The sequence below is a fragment of the Narcine bancroftii genome, chromosome 2, assembly GCF_036971445.1.
Source record: "Narcine bancroftii isolate sNarBan1 chromosome 2, sNarBan1.hap1, whole genome shotgun sequence".
Taxonomy (NCBI): domain Eukaryota; kingdom Metazoa; phylum Chordata; class Chondrichthyes; order Torpediniformes; family Narcinidae; genus Narcine; species Narcine bancroftii.
The window spans coordinates 119,164,749-119,182,196 of record NC_091470.1 but is presented as its reverse complement, the minus strand read 5'-3'; the positions used below and the strand labels follow the sequence as shown (position 1 = coordinate 119,182,196).

General features: G+C 39.8%; 1 protein-coding gene across 6 annotated transcripts in view; it reads right to left on the bottom strand.

The window, feature by feature from the left end:
- The window catches only part of pcnx1 (pecanex 1), a 250,671-nt gene that overhangs the window by 123,204 nt on the left and 110,019 nt on the right, over positions 1-17,448 (bottom strand). The window lies entirely within an intron of this gene.

Below are 17,448 nucleotides of genomic sequence, written 5' to 3'. Positions count from 1 at the left end.
AAAGAGGCAATTTAGCACCAAAACAACGGTTAATTCACTGAAAATAAACAGATTCTGTGATACATTAGAAAACTCAAATACCAGAAGCATTAAGCTCAATTTCAGAATGATAAATTACTACAAAATATCAGCAATACGAGACATCAACTGGTTGCTTTTAAACTCTCATAACACCAATGCTGATATTTTATGGATCTGTAAATTACCCATCACACCATGACACCCCATGTCTAATTTACACACCTGAAGCTAAGAAAATTAATTCCAGTTGTTTAAAAAAGTTATAACATTTTCAATAAATTGCTGAAATGTACCATCAATGGAAATTGGATTTATAGCTACTGCTGATTTGATTATATTCTTCACTAAGATTGGAGGCGTGGTGGACAATGAAGATGTTTTTCAAAGCTTGCAGAGAGATCTGAACCAGCTGGAAAAGTGGGCTGAAAAATGGCAGGCGGAATTTAATGCAAACAAGAGTGAGGTGTTGCACTGCAAAAGGACAAGCCAAGAAAGGACATACATGGTAAATGGTCAGGCACTGAGGAGTGGGGTAGAACAAAGGGATCTGGGAATACAGATCCACAATTCCCTGAAAGTGGTGTCACAGGTAAATAGGGTGGTAAAGAGAGCTTTTGGCACATTGGCCTTAATAAGGAGTTGGGAAATTATGGTAAAGTTGTACAAGACATTGGTGAGGCCAAATTTGGAGTATTGTGTGCAGTTTTGGTCACCTGACTGCAGGAATCAGTAGGATGGAAAGAGATGGAATTTACTAGGATGTTGCATGGACTTCAGGAACTGAGCTACAGGGAAAGGTTAAACTGGTTAGGACTTTATTCTCTGGAGCGTAGAAGAATGAGAGGAGATTTAATAGAGGTATTTAAAATTATGAGGGGGACAGACAGAGTAAATGTAGATAAGCTTTTTCCACTGAGGGAGATGAGATACAAACCAGAGGATATGGGTGAAAAGTAAAAAGGGAAAAGTTTTAGGGGGAACTTCTTCACAAAGAGTGGTAGGAGTGTGGAACGAGCCAGTTGAGATGGTGAATGCGGGCTTGATTTTAACATTTAAGAATAATTTGGAAATGTACATGGATGGGAAAGGTAATGGAGAGCTATGGATTGGGTGCAGGTCTGTGGGACTAGGCAAAAAAAATGGATCAGCACAGACTAGAAGGGGCCTGTTTCTGTGCTGTAATGTTCTATGGTTCACATTTTATAAAGGACATACCAAAGGATCAACAGAGAATTTTAACTGCATCGACCAAACCAATTTTTATAGCTATTACAAATGATCTTCAGAGCAACTTCAAACAATCACTTTTAAAGCAGGAATTGTGAATTACAAATTAATGTCAAACATGAAATGAGGGCTAGCATGCGTTTTCACCCAAATAATTAATCTCTCCACTGCTACAGTCGCAGTTAAACAGAGAAGGGCAAAAGAAAAACACTCATTTTAACCTTCCTCACACACATCACCTCAGGTTTCAGGGCTGGGCTTTTCACAAAATCTACACACGGAAATAAAACCCACAAAACTCTTGAGTGACAGACAAGGTTGAACATTAACCAGTTAACAATTATTGGAGAGATAGTGTCTTGACGTTACGATTTGTACAGTTTTATCATTTTGGAATATAGAACAGTGCAGGCCCTTAGACAATAGAATATCTTGTCTATTCCCACACCCAATGAGTGCCCTATGACTATCGCTCTTCTCTTATTCCCCCTCCCCTTCTAAGACCCAGAGCCAGACTCCATGTCAGAAATCTGGCTGCTGTACTTTCTCCTGGTAGGCTATCCTCCCCAGCAGTGTCCAAAACGGTATAGATGTTATTGAAGGGAGAGGGTAGAGGGGTATTTTTGCACTGACTGCCTATTCCCTTTCCCTCTCCTAACAATCCTCCAGCTACCTGCCTCCCTGTAACTTCCCTACTAATCCCTCGGCCTCCTGAATGGTCCACAGTCCATTCAGCTCCAGTTCTCCAACATGGCATGCAAGGAGCATTTGTTACAGGTAGTCATCAGAGACTCTGCAAATCACGCTGATCCCCAACTGCCCTCCCTGAATCCCACCTTTCCCCACTCCGATCCTGATCCCCAGCTCCCCAATTTGTTCAGAATTGAAAAGATCAAATAATAAAGATGGGTACATAATTAAGCAGAGCAAAGCTGAATGAAGTAAGCTAAACATTTCTGCATCTGCATGTACACACAATCACAATAATTATTTCATATGATCATGGTTGATCTGATTATAACCTCAACTCTATGTTCCTAACTAAATTTTCACCATGCAAAAACTGCTAACTGGCATTAATTGTGTGGTTCAAATAAAAATATTTGAAAAAGAGAAATCAATAGAATAAAGAGGAATAATGAGTCCTGAGAATTTGTTTTTCAGTTACAGATACTCAAAATGTGTATAAACCCATTTATCTCTTATTATGCTCTCTGGAGCACTAACATAGAAAGAAAAAAAAACGTTGAAGCAGAAAGGTTGCAAGCACAATCTTTAAGGATTTATTAAAACATTTTACAAGGTTTAACCAATCATTGGGCCCATTCATTTGCTTTGATATTTGTTGATTGTTGTTTCTGGGGTGCTCGTGTGCAGAGCACCTGCTCTATATACAATGCGAAAGAGATCTATCTTCAAGAAGACAGGCAATGTAGGAGTAATAGTGGGACTTTGCTCAAAAATAAATACATTCTGACCTGATCTTTATGGGAATTAGCTTAATGCCAGCAACTTGGGTTCAAAACCACCGCTATATGGATTTTGTACGTTCTCCCAGTATCTGTGTGGGTTTCCCCCGGGTGCTCCTGTTTCATTTCATGTTCAAAGATGTACGAGGTTCATAGGTTAATTGGTCACCTGGGTGAATTTTGGTAGCGTGGGATCATGGGCTGAACAGGCCTGTTACCATGCTGTATCTCTTTTTAAACATTTAATAGTGATTTAATAGAATAAATGAGTACATTATGGAATAATATGAAGAATATTTATGATTTTGACCAGCAATTCCACATCAAACGAATCAGAGCTTTCCTTGGAAATGCTATGTTGAGGAATCGTGCTCCAGTATAGCAAGTACCAAACTTGATGACCACTCTTTGTCGAGAGGACAGCTTCCGAGTGCAAACTTTCTGCAGTCGTCCACCAGTTATTCTGGGGTAAATGGGCAGTCAACTTGCAGAAATAATTGCATTCCTGCTGCAGGACAGAAACACCCGCAAAGCACTGAGATGAGAATTGTACACCTAATCCACAAAACATTGGAGCGGAATTAGGCCATTCAACCCATTGAGTCTGTCCTGCCATTCAGTCTTGGCAGATTTACTCTCTTTTCATCCCCATTCTCCTCCCTTCCTGGTCAAGACCTATCTACCTCTGCCTTAAATGTACACAACCTTTATTTCCATTTAACTGGGATTGCGTTAGAGGTTTTACTTTATGGATTAGAATGTTTTAAAAATTCTTTCATTGATAACAATTAGGTAATGAATGTCCCTCACGTCAGATGATGTGGTACATGTTTACTTCACAAGCTGTTCAAAGTACATGAGATGCTAGATTTTATAATTCAAGAAGCAGCAATCAAAAACAAAAAGCTAAACTTGTAAAATTAGTGGGCTGGGCAATGACCAAAATTGAGGGCTCTGCTTCAGATATGAGGAGGTTATGGAGTGGTGATTCACAGGATGCTCATGGGATTGAGAGACCTCAGTTTAAAGAAAAGAACAGAATATTGAGAACTCTTTTCAGGAGGGGAAATAAATTTACAAGTTTACACACAGGTTAACATTGTTTGAAGATCAACAAAAAAAAAATACTGTGTTTAAGGCATCTGTAACTAGAAGCAAAAAACTAAGCATCAAATTAATAAATGGGTGAATTCTGCACTTCAATTTAGAAGGATGTTAAGATGTGGGATCTCTGAAGAATTATATGAAATATTCCTTGGATATTAAGGACAACGCTCCTATCTTCAGTGGAACATTGCATCAGATTTTCAGGATTCAAGACTTACAAATTGACACTTGCAAGAGTCAATATCATAGGACGTTCACCGATATTCCAGGAAATGATGGACATAGCTGCATTTCTGTAAATTGGAGGAAGTGGCAGGATCCACATACACTTGCTGTCTCTGAGGGGACCCCCTTTTGCTTCTCTTTTTAGCAGAGTGCGGCACTTTGTGTGCAAAGGAAAACAAATGATGTGTACACGACGACAAATTAATCCTGAATCTTAAATACATGCATATTTTTATATATACTATTCCCAACCCATGCAAAATTTCAGTTTGACTAATTTATGGAGCATTTTCTCAATTCAGCATTTTTTTAAAAATCAAGTCAAGTTTATTGTCATCTGATTGTACAAATACAACCCAACAGAACAGCATTCTCCGGTCCTCGGTGCAAAACGCACAGGGTCATAACCAGACAAAGCACAAATGCAGACAAAGCACAAATGCAGATAAACAATACAAATGCAGGACAAATATTTTTATATATATATTTTGCAAGTATGAGAGCATCGGATGGCTAGTGTGAGCAGTCCTTTGGTCATTCAGCATTCTCACTTCCTGTGGGAAGAAGCTGCTCCTCAGCCTTGTGGCACTGGCTCTGATCCTCCTATATCTCTTCCCTGATGGGAGCAGCTGAAAGATGTCGTGTGCAGAGTGTAAGAGGTCAATGATTTTGCGTGCCCTCTCCAACAACAATCCTGGTAGATCTGTCGATGGAGAGGAGAGGGAATCTCCAGTGAGCCTCTCTACCACTCTTATAGTCCTGTGGATTGACCTTCGATCCATTTCTCTGCAGCAACCATACCACACTGTAGCTAGAGCTCCTGCAGAAGGCTGACATATGGTGGCCGGGAGCCCAGCCCACTTCAGTAGTCTAAGGAAATACACTTCCTGACCAGTAAGGAGATGGTGTATGTCCACAATAGGCTATTTGTTAAGTGAAGTCTGTCCCTTCACTCTGTCCTGACCTACCTGGAGAACAACACCTCATGCGCCAGGCTGCTGTTCATAGATTTCAGCTCAACGTTTAATATGATCATTCCCCAGATGCTGTTGAAAAGCTGACCTCACTGGGACTCAAAGTCCCTTTATGTTAATGAATTCTGGACTTCCTAACAGAAAGACCACAGTCTGTCCAAGACTGTAGCAGAACGTCGAGCACAGTCATGCTGAGCACTGGCGCACCTGAGGGCTGTGTGCTCACTACTGACCCATGACTGCATCGCCAGATCTAGGTCCAACAGTGTCATCAAGTTTGCAGGTGACACAACAGTAGTTGACCTCTTCAGCAACTACGATGAGAAGAGGTGTAAAATCTCATGATATGGTGGGAGAGTAACAACCTGAGTCTCAATGTGGACACGGCGCAGGAGAGGATTGTGGACTTCGAGATCTAGGAGTGACCACTCTCCCATACGTCTGTAATGGAGAGCACCAAGTTCCTTAGATTTCATTTAACAAATGGCCTATTGTGGACATACACCATCTCCTTACTGGTCAGGAAGTGTATTTCTTTAGACTACTGAAATGGGCTGGGCTACTGGCTACCATATGTCAGCCTTCTGCAGGAGCTCTAGCTACAGTGTTGTATGGTTGCTGCAGAGAAATGGATCGAAGGTCAATCCACAGGACTATAAGAGTGGTAGAGAGGCTCACTGGAGATTCCCTCTCCTCTCCATCGACAGATCTACCAGGATTGTTGTTGGAGAGGGCACGCAAAATCATTGACCTCTTACACTCTGCACACGACATCTTTCAGCTGCTCCCATCAGGGAAGAGATATAGGAGGATCAGAGCCAGTGCCACAAGGCTGAGGAGCAGCTTCTTCCCACAGGAAGTGAGAATGCTGAATGACCAAAGGACTGCTCACACTAGCCATCCGATGCTCTCATATTTGCAAAATATATATATAAAAATATTTGTCCTGCATTTGTATTGTTTATCTACATTTGTGCTTTGTCTGGTTATGACCCTGTGCGTTTTGCACCGAGGACCGGAGAATGCTGTTCTGTTGGGTTGTATTTGTACAATCAGATGACAATAAACTTGACTTGATTTTTAAAAAAATGCTGAATTGAGAAAATGCTCCATAAATTAGTCAAACTGAAATTTTGCATGGGTTGGGAATAGTATATATAAAAATATGCATGTATTTAAGATTCAGGATTAATTTGTCGTCGTGTACACATCATTTGTTTTCCTTTGCACACAAAGCGCCGCACTCTGCTAAAAAGAGAAGCAAAAGGGGGTCCCCTCAGAGACAGCATTGTCTGTGGAATGGTTTCTTCATAGGTGAATTGAAATAGATCGAGCAAGCTTGCATTGACTGTCTAATGCACTTACAGTTGCCAAGATTCAAAAGATGCAAACTCAGGTTCTTGAACCAAGAAGCATTTTACCATTGCAATCCACCTAAGTGAGCAGATAAGGATGTGACAACTGGAACATCATATGGAAAACTGAGAAGCTTGGCATTAATAAATATTACCTAAATGGTGAGATTACAGACTTGAGATGCGGAGGGACCTGAACACATTACTGCAAGATTCATGAGAGCCTGGCGTCTAGATACAAACAGCAGGAACACTAGCCAATGTTATTGTTTATTACTGGGGGAATTAAAATGTATAGTTTATAAGCTAAGTTAGGGCATTGGTGAGACCTCATCACGCAGTATTGTGTGCAGTAGCGATGTCTTTACTTAGGACAGGGGGTGGGGGTACAAGTATTATGGAAGTCGTTAATAAACACCAACTAGATGGGACAGATTGCCTTATGAGCAAAAGATATATTAGCTTCTGTTTAATAGAAAGAAGAGACATAATTGGAGTCATGGAGAGCCTCAGTATGGGCGCAGACTATTCATCCCACAGCACTCATGCTAGCAATCCATACTAATCCCATTTCTCAACATTTAGCCCATGATAATCCCATTTTGCAACATTTAGCCCACATCCCCCAGGGATGGCCAACCTGCTAATTTTTAATTTAAACCTACAGCACAGTAATAGGCCATTTCGCCCCACGAGTTAGGGCCGCCCAAATAACTTACATCCTCGGTATGTACTCGTGGGCTGAAATGGCCTGTTACTATGCTGTAGGTCTAAATTAAAAATTAAATGGTTGGCCACCCCTGCACATCCTACTATGCCAAAGAGATTTAAGTGCTCATTACATGCAATCAGCCACCCTGCTTCATCCACCCTCTTAGACAGTATATTCCAGAACTCACCACTTTCTGGGTGAAAAAAAGTCTCCATCATACTTCCACTGAATTCTTCCGTTATTTGGAAGTTACAGAGCCCTCCATATTTTCCCTTTATTTGCCCCTGTGCTCCACATTTTTAAATTTGTAACCAAACAATTCATGTGATTAAAGTGCACATCCCAGATTTTAGTCAAGGTTATTTGAATACATTTTGGTTTGACCATGTAGAAATTACAGCACTGTTTATACATAGTTCTCCCATTTCAGGTCACCATAATGTTTGGGACATTTGGTTTCACAGGTGTTTGTGATTACTCGGGTATGTTTACTTGTTTCATTGGGGCAGCTATAAGAGAGATAGGGTTGCTTCTCAGCTTTTGATCACATTTGGAGTCTGCAGATGCCATTTTTTCAATGTGAGGACCAGATTTGTGCCAATGAAAAGTCAAGGAAGTCATTATGAGGCTCAAAAACAAGAATAAAATAGTAAGAAATATCGCTCAAACCTTAGAATGACCAAAATCAACAGGTAGGAACATCATTAAGAAGAAAAAGCGTACTGGTGAGCTCAGTAATCACAAAGGGACTGACTGGTGTTCCAAGGAAGACCTTCATTGCTGATGGAAGAATTCTCATCATCATGACGAAAAATCCCCAAACGCCTGTCTGACAGATCAGATACACTCTTCAGGATGCAGGTGTGGACGCGTTAATGACTAGTGAACAGAAATACAGAGGCTACGTGGTCAAACTAAAAAGTACACAAACCACTAATCAGCCTCAGAAAGAAGATGGCCCGATTACAGTTTGCCAAGAAGTATTTAAAAGAGCCTGCAGAATTCCAGGAAAAGGTTTGTGGACAGATGAGACCAAGGATAACCCATATCAAAATAATGGCAAGAGCAAAGTGTGGAGGCATAAAGGAACTGACCAAGATCAAAATCATACCACCTCATCTGTGAAAAATGAGGATGGTGGGGGTGTTATGGCCTGGGCATGAAGAGTTTCCCACAGGTACGGGTGCACTTATCTTCACTGATGATGTAACTGCTGATGGCAGTAACAAAATGAATTCTGAGGTGTATAGAAACATCTGCTCAAGTTCAAGCAAATTCTTCCAAACTCATTGGACATCACTTCATCCAACAGCAAAACAATGATCCCAAACAGACTGCTGAACCAAGAAGAAGAGTTTTTCAAAGCCAAAAACTGGAAAATCCTTGAATGGCCAAGTCAGTCACCTGATCTAAATCCAATTGAGCAGGCCTTCCATATGCTGAAGGGAAAATGTAAAGGGACAAGCCCCGACACAAGCAGGAGCTGAAGGTGGCTGCAGTCGAGGCCTGGCAAGGCATCACCAGAAAAGATACTCAGCACCTGGTGATGTCTATGAATCACAGACTTCAAGCAGTCATTGCATGCAAGGGAGATGCAACATGACGACTTTAATATGCATATCATTGCTATGTCCCAAATATTATGGTGCCCTGAAATGAGGGAACTATGTATAAAAAGTGCTGTAATTTTTACATGGTCAAACCTAAATGTACACAAATAACCTTTAACAAAATCTGGAATGTGCATTTTAATCACATGAATTTTTTGATCAGAGTGGTCGGCTTTATACGGAGCTAAAAGAGATGGGGAAATCTTAACGTTTTTTAAAATCAGTGTTCACTCAGAAAAAGGGCACAGTCATGAGAAGTAAGGAAAACAAGCAGTGAGGTCATGGAACCTACACAAATTAAAGAGGAGGAGGTTCTTGCTGTCTGAAAGCAAATAAGGGTGGATAAATCCTCAGGGCCTGATAAGATATTCCCTTGGACCTTGAGGGAGGCTAGTACAGAAATTGCAGGGACTCTGGCACAAATATTTAAACAGTCCTTAAAGTAACCCTGGAAATTATAGGCCGGTGAGCCTGATGTCAGTATTGGAAGGTGTTCTAAGAGATCAGATACACAATTTTCTGGATAGCCAGGAACTGATTAGGGATAATCAACATGGCCTTGTGTCTCTGAGGAGACTCTCTTTTGCTTCTCTTTCTTTTAATGGTAAGGACACCATGCTGGTGGTGCCTAGGTGTACCTTTACGGCAAACAAAAGTAAACAAATTTTGTGTATTTATGTAGGTAATAATAAAGGAATCTTGAAAACATCATCTCTCAAGCAGTAATGATACAAATGACCAGGTAAGTGATTCATTAATCTGTTGGTTGGGAGTTCAAGGCCCAGGCTAACGTAAAGAGTTGGGGTTATTCAGCCCCTCAAGTGCTCTGACATACAAGTAGCTCAACTCAATATCACTGCAATCACTAGATATCCTCATCCAATTTATTAAACCAAATAAGAACTATGCAAGAACTCTAAAACTTCAACTGAATGTGAGGCCTGCTAATGCCCATGAGAAAACAAAGCTTTATCACTTCCTGGTCAATATCACAGGAAGCAACTGAGGCCATGCAACAAAAGGCATGGGAACATCTATGCAATTTTAGATGCAAGATGATTTTTTTTTAAAAAAAACAGCAATCATACAATTTTCCTCTACATTTAGTTAAGTTTGGGACAGGAATTAAAAGATAAAATCTTTTCAATATTCATTAAGCATTTCGTAACCAGCATGCAAGTCAAAATAAATAGAGAACAACCACCATAAACAGGAAACACATTGCAGAAGTCATTTTAAATAATGTTAAAAACCATTTAATTTTTTGCACAGAGTAGTCCACCCAAGATGAATAACTTTGACACATGGTTTGATGAGACAATGTGACACCAAAGGAAGTCCCCTCTCCTCTTGAAGAGCAGGCACCCGGGGGGCATGGCCATGCGAAGATCTCAGACAGACGGGTTTGGTTGAGATCTCCATGAAGAGACCCAAACGGTAAAAACTGGAAAATTAGGATTTTCTCCTTCAAAAATAGATAAAACTAGCACAAAGAATCCAAGGCAGCTAATAAAAAAATGATTAAACAAGTTGCTATTCAACCAGGAACATCGAGTGAAAGTCCAAAAGGGAGTGGTGCAAAAATGGCGACGGGACCGGCAGAACCAGGTAAAATTGGGGAGTTGGGTCAAGAATTGAGTATCATCCTGGAAAAAAAGAGAAATTGAGTAACCAATTCATAAGTGTTGAAACGGTGATGAGAGATATTGAAGAGAAAATGATTGAAAGAAAAGATTGTTGAAGACCTGATAGAGAGATTGGTCGAGCAGAGATTAAATTGACAAAAACACATGAAAAACTTGAGGCTTTGGGGAAAAAAACCAAAGAATGAAAGTCGGATAAACAAGGAATGCTGGACAAAATTGACCATATGGAGAACTTTAATGACGGAATAAAGTCCGAATCATTGGACTGAAGAAAGGAATCGAGGGAAGAAACCCAGTGAACTTTTTTTCAAAAATGGATCACATAAGTGTTGGGAGAAACAAATTTGGAGAAACACTACATGTAGAGAGAGCTCACCAAACACTTGGACCCAGAAGAGCCGGCAATCAGAGACCAAGACCAGTTCTGGTGAGACTTTTAAGCTACCAACAACAGGAGATAATTCTGGGAGCAGCATGTGATTACTCTAAGCAGAATAATGGCCCGTCTGAGGTTGATCGTGAAAAGGTACTACTTTTTCAAGACTTTAGCCCGAGCTTGATTGAACAAAGAATTTGAAGATGTGAAAAGACAACTAACTGCTAAAAATTTGAAATACTCGATGATATATCCCGCGACTTTGAGGGTCCAATTAACGGAAGGGAATCGGCAATTTTTCAAGACCAAGTTGAGGTGGAAGACTTTCTGCGAAACATAAAAATAAAATTCAGGGAGTCAAGGGTGAAGACTGTGAAAATATTTATAATGGAACTAATTAAAAGTAGTAAAAGTTGTATTTTTTTAAATTTTGCTCAACTGTCTTGTATTTATTGTTTAAAAGTAATGTAATATAGAAATGTTCACGAGGAGCTCAGTAAAGGAAAAAAAAATCTGGGAAAAGTGGTGGCAGGGTAGAGACTCCAGTCCAAGGGGGAGAATGGCGCCCGGAAAGGAGTAACAAAAAAATGGCGCTAAAGAGAGGGGTTCTTCTTCCTCGAGAGAATCCGTGGACTTTCTTCACGGGCTTTCAGAGCTCTATGTATATATCACCGTTGGTTCAGGGACATTGTATGTTTTTCTTAAAGGGGAAGGATAACATTATTTAAGGAGTCAAAGAGATAGTTTTAAAGAAGAATATGGATAGAATAATTAAAATGTATTAGTTTTAATGTTAATGGAATTAATGGAATGGTGAAGAGAAAATGGGACTTGACATACCTAAAAAAAATTTTAAAGGCTTTTTACAACAAACACATCTTACCAAATTGGAACAGGAAAAATTAAAAAGATGGGTGGGGCAGTTAATATCGTCTTCATTTGGATCAAAAGCAAGAGGTATAGAGACTTTAATTAATAAAAATATACCAATAATAATAGAAGAGACATTAACCAATTAAGCTGGAAGATTTGCAATGGCACACTGCAAAATTATGAATGTTTATGAATATTTACGCACCAAATTATGAAATCTTTATGAAGGCTATCTATTTTTTTAAAACTGCAGAGAGAAGGCAAAATATACTTATTGGAGGAGATTTTAATTTTGGTTTAGATCTAACATTGGACAAATCAGCGAGAACAGTTATAAGAGCAAAAACTGAAAAAACATGATCATTTATGAAGGATTTAAATTTAATTGATATATGGAGGGAAAGAAAAAGTTTGAAAACACCGTTTTAATCGTACCTAATTGACTCATTTCGTAACTCCAAATGAAATAGGCCAATGACAATTTTTCTCAAGCAAAATATTTCAGTAACAATTGGGTCTAGAGCAGAGATTCTCAACCTTCCCTTCCCACCCACATCCCACCTTAAGCAATCCCTTACTAATCACAGAGCACCGATGGCATGGGGATGACTTAAAGTGGGATGTGAGGGGAAAGAAAAAGGTTGAGAATCACTAGTTTAGTACTTTTTAAAAAAAAGGGATATCCGAGTCGGCACAACATTGAGGGCCAAAGGGCCTGTACTGTGCTGTAGTCTTCCATGACAAAGATTCTCAAGGTGGGGTATAAGAATATTTTAGTGGGGCATAGGAATATTTTGAGGAATAATTAAAAAGTTGGTTTGAAAAAAAATAAACTCGTTATGTTGGTGCGAAAGATGTGACTTGGCAACACTCTCAATAAAACACAATGGTGGTAACAAGTAAAATCACTTTGTTCTTTTTATTTTCATTACATCTGATTTTGCTCTTCTGATGTTTCTCTGTTGTTTCTCTTATTTTAACTGTTGTTATCCTTGGTTAACATTATATTTTTTAATGACTGGTCTTATCATTATCCATTGCAAATTATCTCAACAATCATGTCTCCGTCCATACCCCTTTACTTTTTCACTTCTGTAGTGAATGAGACCTTTATCTGCATCTTTGTGGACTAGCGTATTGATGGGGGGGGGGGGGGGGCGGGGTGTTCGCCCCAGGCGCTAGCCTGAGGGGGACTCCAAAATCTGAAAAAAAAAATAGGGAACCCAGAAGCTAGTGCAGTTTTGATGCACTGTCTGAGAGAAAAAAATGTTAGAAAGCATGCTGTGTTTTTTTTAATGTTTTTTTGGGGCCAGCATTCTTTCTTTAATTTGATCATTACTTTTATTACACTTTTCAATTCTAAGACAATAAAATATCGATTAATCTGTTTCAGGGAGGTCGCACTGTTGTATATTCAAAATGAGCAGACCAAGCAAGCAAAAGGTTCGTCAATGTTCTGTCCAGCTATATCATTGCATGGTATGGTAGCTGCAAACCACTGGACTGGAAATTATACAGAGGGTCAACAAAATGGCTGAGATCATTGGTGTTTCCCTTTCCTCTATCAATGACATTTACTGGGGGTGTTGACTCAAAGAATTAAAATAGACCCTTCCCATTCATCCCGCAGTATCTTTGAACCACTACCATCAAGATGGAAGTACAGGAGCATCAAAATCAGGACTGCCAATTTGGGAATAGCTTCTTCCTGTAACCGAAATATCCCAAAATATTTACACATAATTATTTTAAATAATATATTTACATATACATTTCCTGTGTATGTGTGCCCACTGAGTCTGGAAAAATGCCATTTTGTCAGGGTGCATATTTACAGTCACATGATAATAAACTTGAATTATAACTTAAGAAATGCATACAGTACCAGTTCCTCTAACTGCATTTATATTACAGGGAGTAGTTGGACCTTCCAATTTTAAGAAAAGCCACCTTTGAGCATTCCTGTTCAATCCATTTGTTTAATCTCAACTTTTAGTAAGGATTGACTGTGCAGTTTAATTGTGAGGCTTAATTTTTAAGGTGTAAGGGAGAAAGGCAAATTTGCCTCATCTCTTCAACCAAGGTCAACTGGAAGCAACCAAGTGCAAATGAAAATTAGACAGAAACGCTAAGAATTTTTAAATGAAAATATCTGATCCTCTCAGCTAATTTTCAAGGTACAGATAAATGGTTGATTAGAAACGAACCAAATTGTAACCATTAACCATTTGTGTGACAATCTGCATCATCTAATTTCTCCATTAATTTTGTTCCACATTTTAGCAACTTTATTAAATGAAACAACTTGTGAATCTGACAATCGATATTAGTCTTTTATATTAGGAAGCTAATAACGAGATCAATCTGTAACAAATAAGCACAAATATTCTAAGCAATATTCCAACTCCACCTTCAAATTTGCTGACACCACCAGTCGTCGGATGGGTATCAAATTACGATGAGCCAGAATAGAGGAAGGAGGTAGTGTCTAGTGACATGATGCCAAGATAACCTCTCAAAGTCAGTTAGATGGAAGTGATGATCATTGGTCAGGAGAGGGGGCAGAGTCCACACCCACCAAATATAATGACACTGAACTTGAAAGAGTAAATAGCTTCAAGCTTGTTGAAATAACCATCTTCAATGACTTGACCTAGGACAAGCACATTGACACAGGGGTCAAGAAAATGCACCATTGCTTCTAATTTCTTGGAAAATTGCACAAGTTCAGCATGTTACCTCTGTCCCTCAAAAACCTCTCCAGGTGCATCATTGAAAATATACTTGATGGATACATCAAAGTGGTACTGGGGTTTCTCAAGAAACTACCGAAAGTACTGAATGCAGCTCAGATCATAAAGGAAAACTTCTGTTCCTTCCATGGACTCTCCTACATATCCAACCACCCAGGAAAAGCAAACAGGACCTGTCACTTCCCAAACACTCTTGCCTCCTGCCTCCCATCAGCGAGAGGTTGCAGAGAGTGAAATCATTCACAATAGGCTTGAAAGAGTTAAACAGGAAAGTCTGCAGATTGCAATGCAATACACAGAAGTATCAAACACAAAATAGGCTTCCAAACAGTTTCTTCCCTGCAGAAACCCACAACAATGCTTTTGTGTTGCCGTTACTTCATGCTAATTGGTCGATTCATTGCAGAAAAACACAGAATTCTGTTGACACCATGGTTGTGAAAAAACACACAAATGCTGGAGAAACTCAGCAGGTCAAACAGTGCCTTTATGTAGCAAAGGTGAAGATACATCACTAACGTTTTGGGCTTGAGCCCTTGATTAAGGTGATGTATTTTTACCTTTGCTACATAAAGGCACTGTTTGACCTGATGAGTTTCTCCAGCATTTATGTGTTTTTTTTTCTTTCCACTGTAATCATATACTCCAAATTTTGCTCTGCGCATGGTTCTATGAATATTAGAGATAACCTGTTGGTCGATTCGCAAAAGAACCCTTCATAATATGTAGCATGTATTTTGTGATAAATAAAATTAAACGACCTAGGAGGCATTGTCAGGAGCTCGGTGGGAGATTCAAAAGAAAATCAGAAGTTCAGATGACTGTTGGTTGGTGTTGGGGTGCACACAAGAGGAGGGCAAGCACCAGTTGAGCAGCCATTTTGAGAAGGGCTGCTGTTCAGTTCAAGTGTTGCTGGTAGTCTGAGTGTGGGCTTTGGAGAATATCGGACTTCGGTGAGGAGGGAGAGCAATGCCGAGGTAAGGTGAAAGCAAGGCTCTTCTTTTACTCCAGCAAAGCTGGTCAAACTTTTTCCTCTCCAAAAGTTTTAGGAACAGGCTATATGGTGGAACAGTTGAGGAATAGTGGAAGACTTTCAAGTGCTCAACAGAAGTATATTCCAGTTAAAAACAAGGATGCAAGGGAAGCGAAAGCCAGCCTTTGATAGTGAAGGAAATAATGAAAGGCATTAAAATAAAAGCTCATTCATACAAATGGTCGTCAAAAGTAGTGGGAAATTGGAAATTTGGGCAAATTTGAAAGAGCAACAAAGAACCATCAAGAAAGCAATAAAGAAAAAGATTGATTTTGTAAGTAAACTAGCACACAATATAAAAAGAGTAAAAATGTCCATGAAGTGAAAAAGGATGGCTAAAGTGAATGCAAGTTCCTTGCGAGATGAGAAGGGGGAATTAATATTGGAAAATGTGGAAATCGATGAGGCCTTGAATTACTATTTTGTGTCACATCTAACATCCCAAAGTGTGGTGTTAAGGATGAAATTACGTTGATAATGAGGATCTCAGTTCAATCACTGTCACTAACGAGGCAGGTAGACAAATCCCCTGGCCCTGATCCTAGGGTACTGGAAGAAATGGTGGAAGTTCTGATTGAAGAGCCTGTGATAATTTATAAAAATTCTATGGACACTTGGCAGGTCCTGGCAGTTTGGAAGACAGCAAACGTCAGGCCACTATTTAAACAAAAACAACGTAGGCAAAAGGCAGGTAACAATAGGGGACTTAGTTAGATGTCTGTAGTTAGGAAAATGCTTGAAGTCATTGTTAAGGAAGAAATAGCAAGAGATCTGGAGAGATGAGCATTGGATTCAGGAAGGGTAGGTCATATTTGACAAATGTACTGTTTTTTTTAAGGGGAAAAAAATGAGCAATGGAGAGACGGGAACAGCTGAATGTTGCATACTTAGTTTTCCAGAAGAAGTTGGGAACTGCATAAGGGACATTCATAAGATAAGGATACATGGAGCTGAGGGGAATGTATTAGCATAGGTACTGGAGGTTTGGATTTTGGTTTGCCAATAGTTTGAAATGCAGTCCGTGCAGCTGTAGGGCTGCAGAAATACTAGAGGAAAAATCCCAAGATACTCGGTGTCTCTTGAAGGGACTCTGCTTCTCTTTCTCTTATTGTTTAGGATGTCAGGCAATGCTCAGGGCAGCTCTTTGTTTACATTTTTTAAATGTAGACATTCAGAACAGTAACAGGCCCTTTCAGCCTTAGAGCTCGTCGAAAGAATCAAAGACTTGTTGATCCAAACCAAGGCTTTTATTAGCAAAAGACAGGAGCTCTTCACAGGTGGCCGACCAGTCCGGAATGATCCGACCTGGCTAGGGACACAACCCTTTAAGGCCCAGACAATAGGCGTGGCTTAGCTCTCAGCCAATCACTGTAAGCATAGTCTAGATACTGTAACTATATACACTATATACATTGGTGATAGATCTGTACTATCACACAGCCCAGTTGCACCCAATCACACCCAGTTGACCCACAATCCCCAGTACTTTTTGAACAGTGGGAGGAAACCGGAGTCCCCAGGAAAAACCAACACTTACACGGGGAGAATATACAAACTTCTAACAAACAGCGCAGGATTCAAACTCCGGCCCCAATCACAGGTGCTATAACAATGTTGCGCATTGCAGCAGACGATAGTTGAAGTATATCATGTATATTTTAAATTTATTATTACATAACAATAAAAGGAACCTTGAACCAAGAAGATCAATTAATTAAAAGATTGAAGGCAGAGTTTGGATAAATGGGCATTTCTCTGGTGTCAAATAGGTGTAACACAAGGGTCAATCCCTGCAAGGGCTGAGGACCCTGTGATATCTGCCTCTGAGGGTTACCATCCGCAATGTGTCAGGCCCTGATAGAATACCTGGCAGGGTATTGAAAATCTGTGTCAACCAACTAGCCGGAGAGTTCATGGACATTTCCAACCTCTCATTGCTGCAGTCAGAGGTTCCCACCTGGTTCAAAAGGGCATCAATTATACTGGTGTCAGGAAGAGCAGTGTGCACTGCATCAACGACTACCGCCAGTACCTCTAATATCCACTGAGATTAAATGTTTTGAGAGG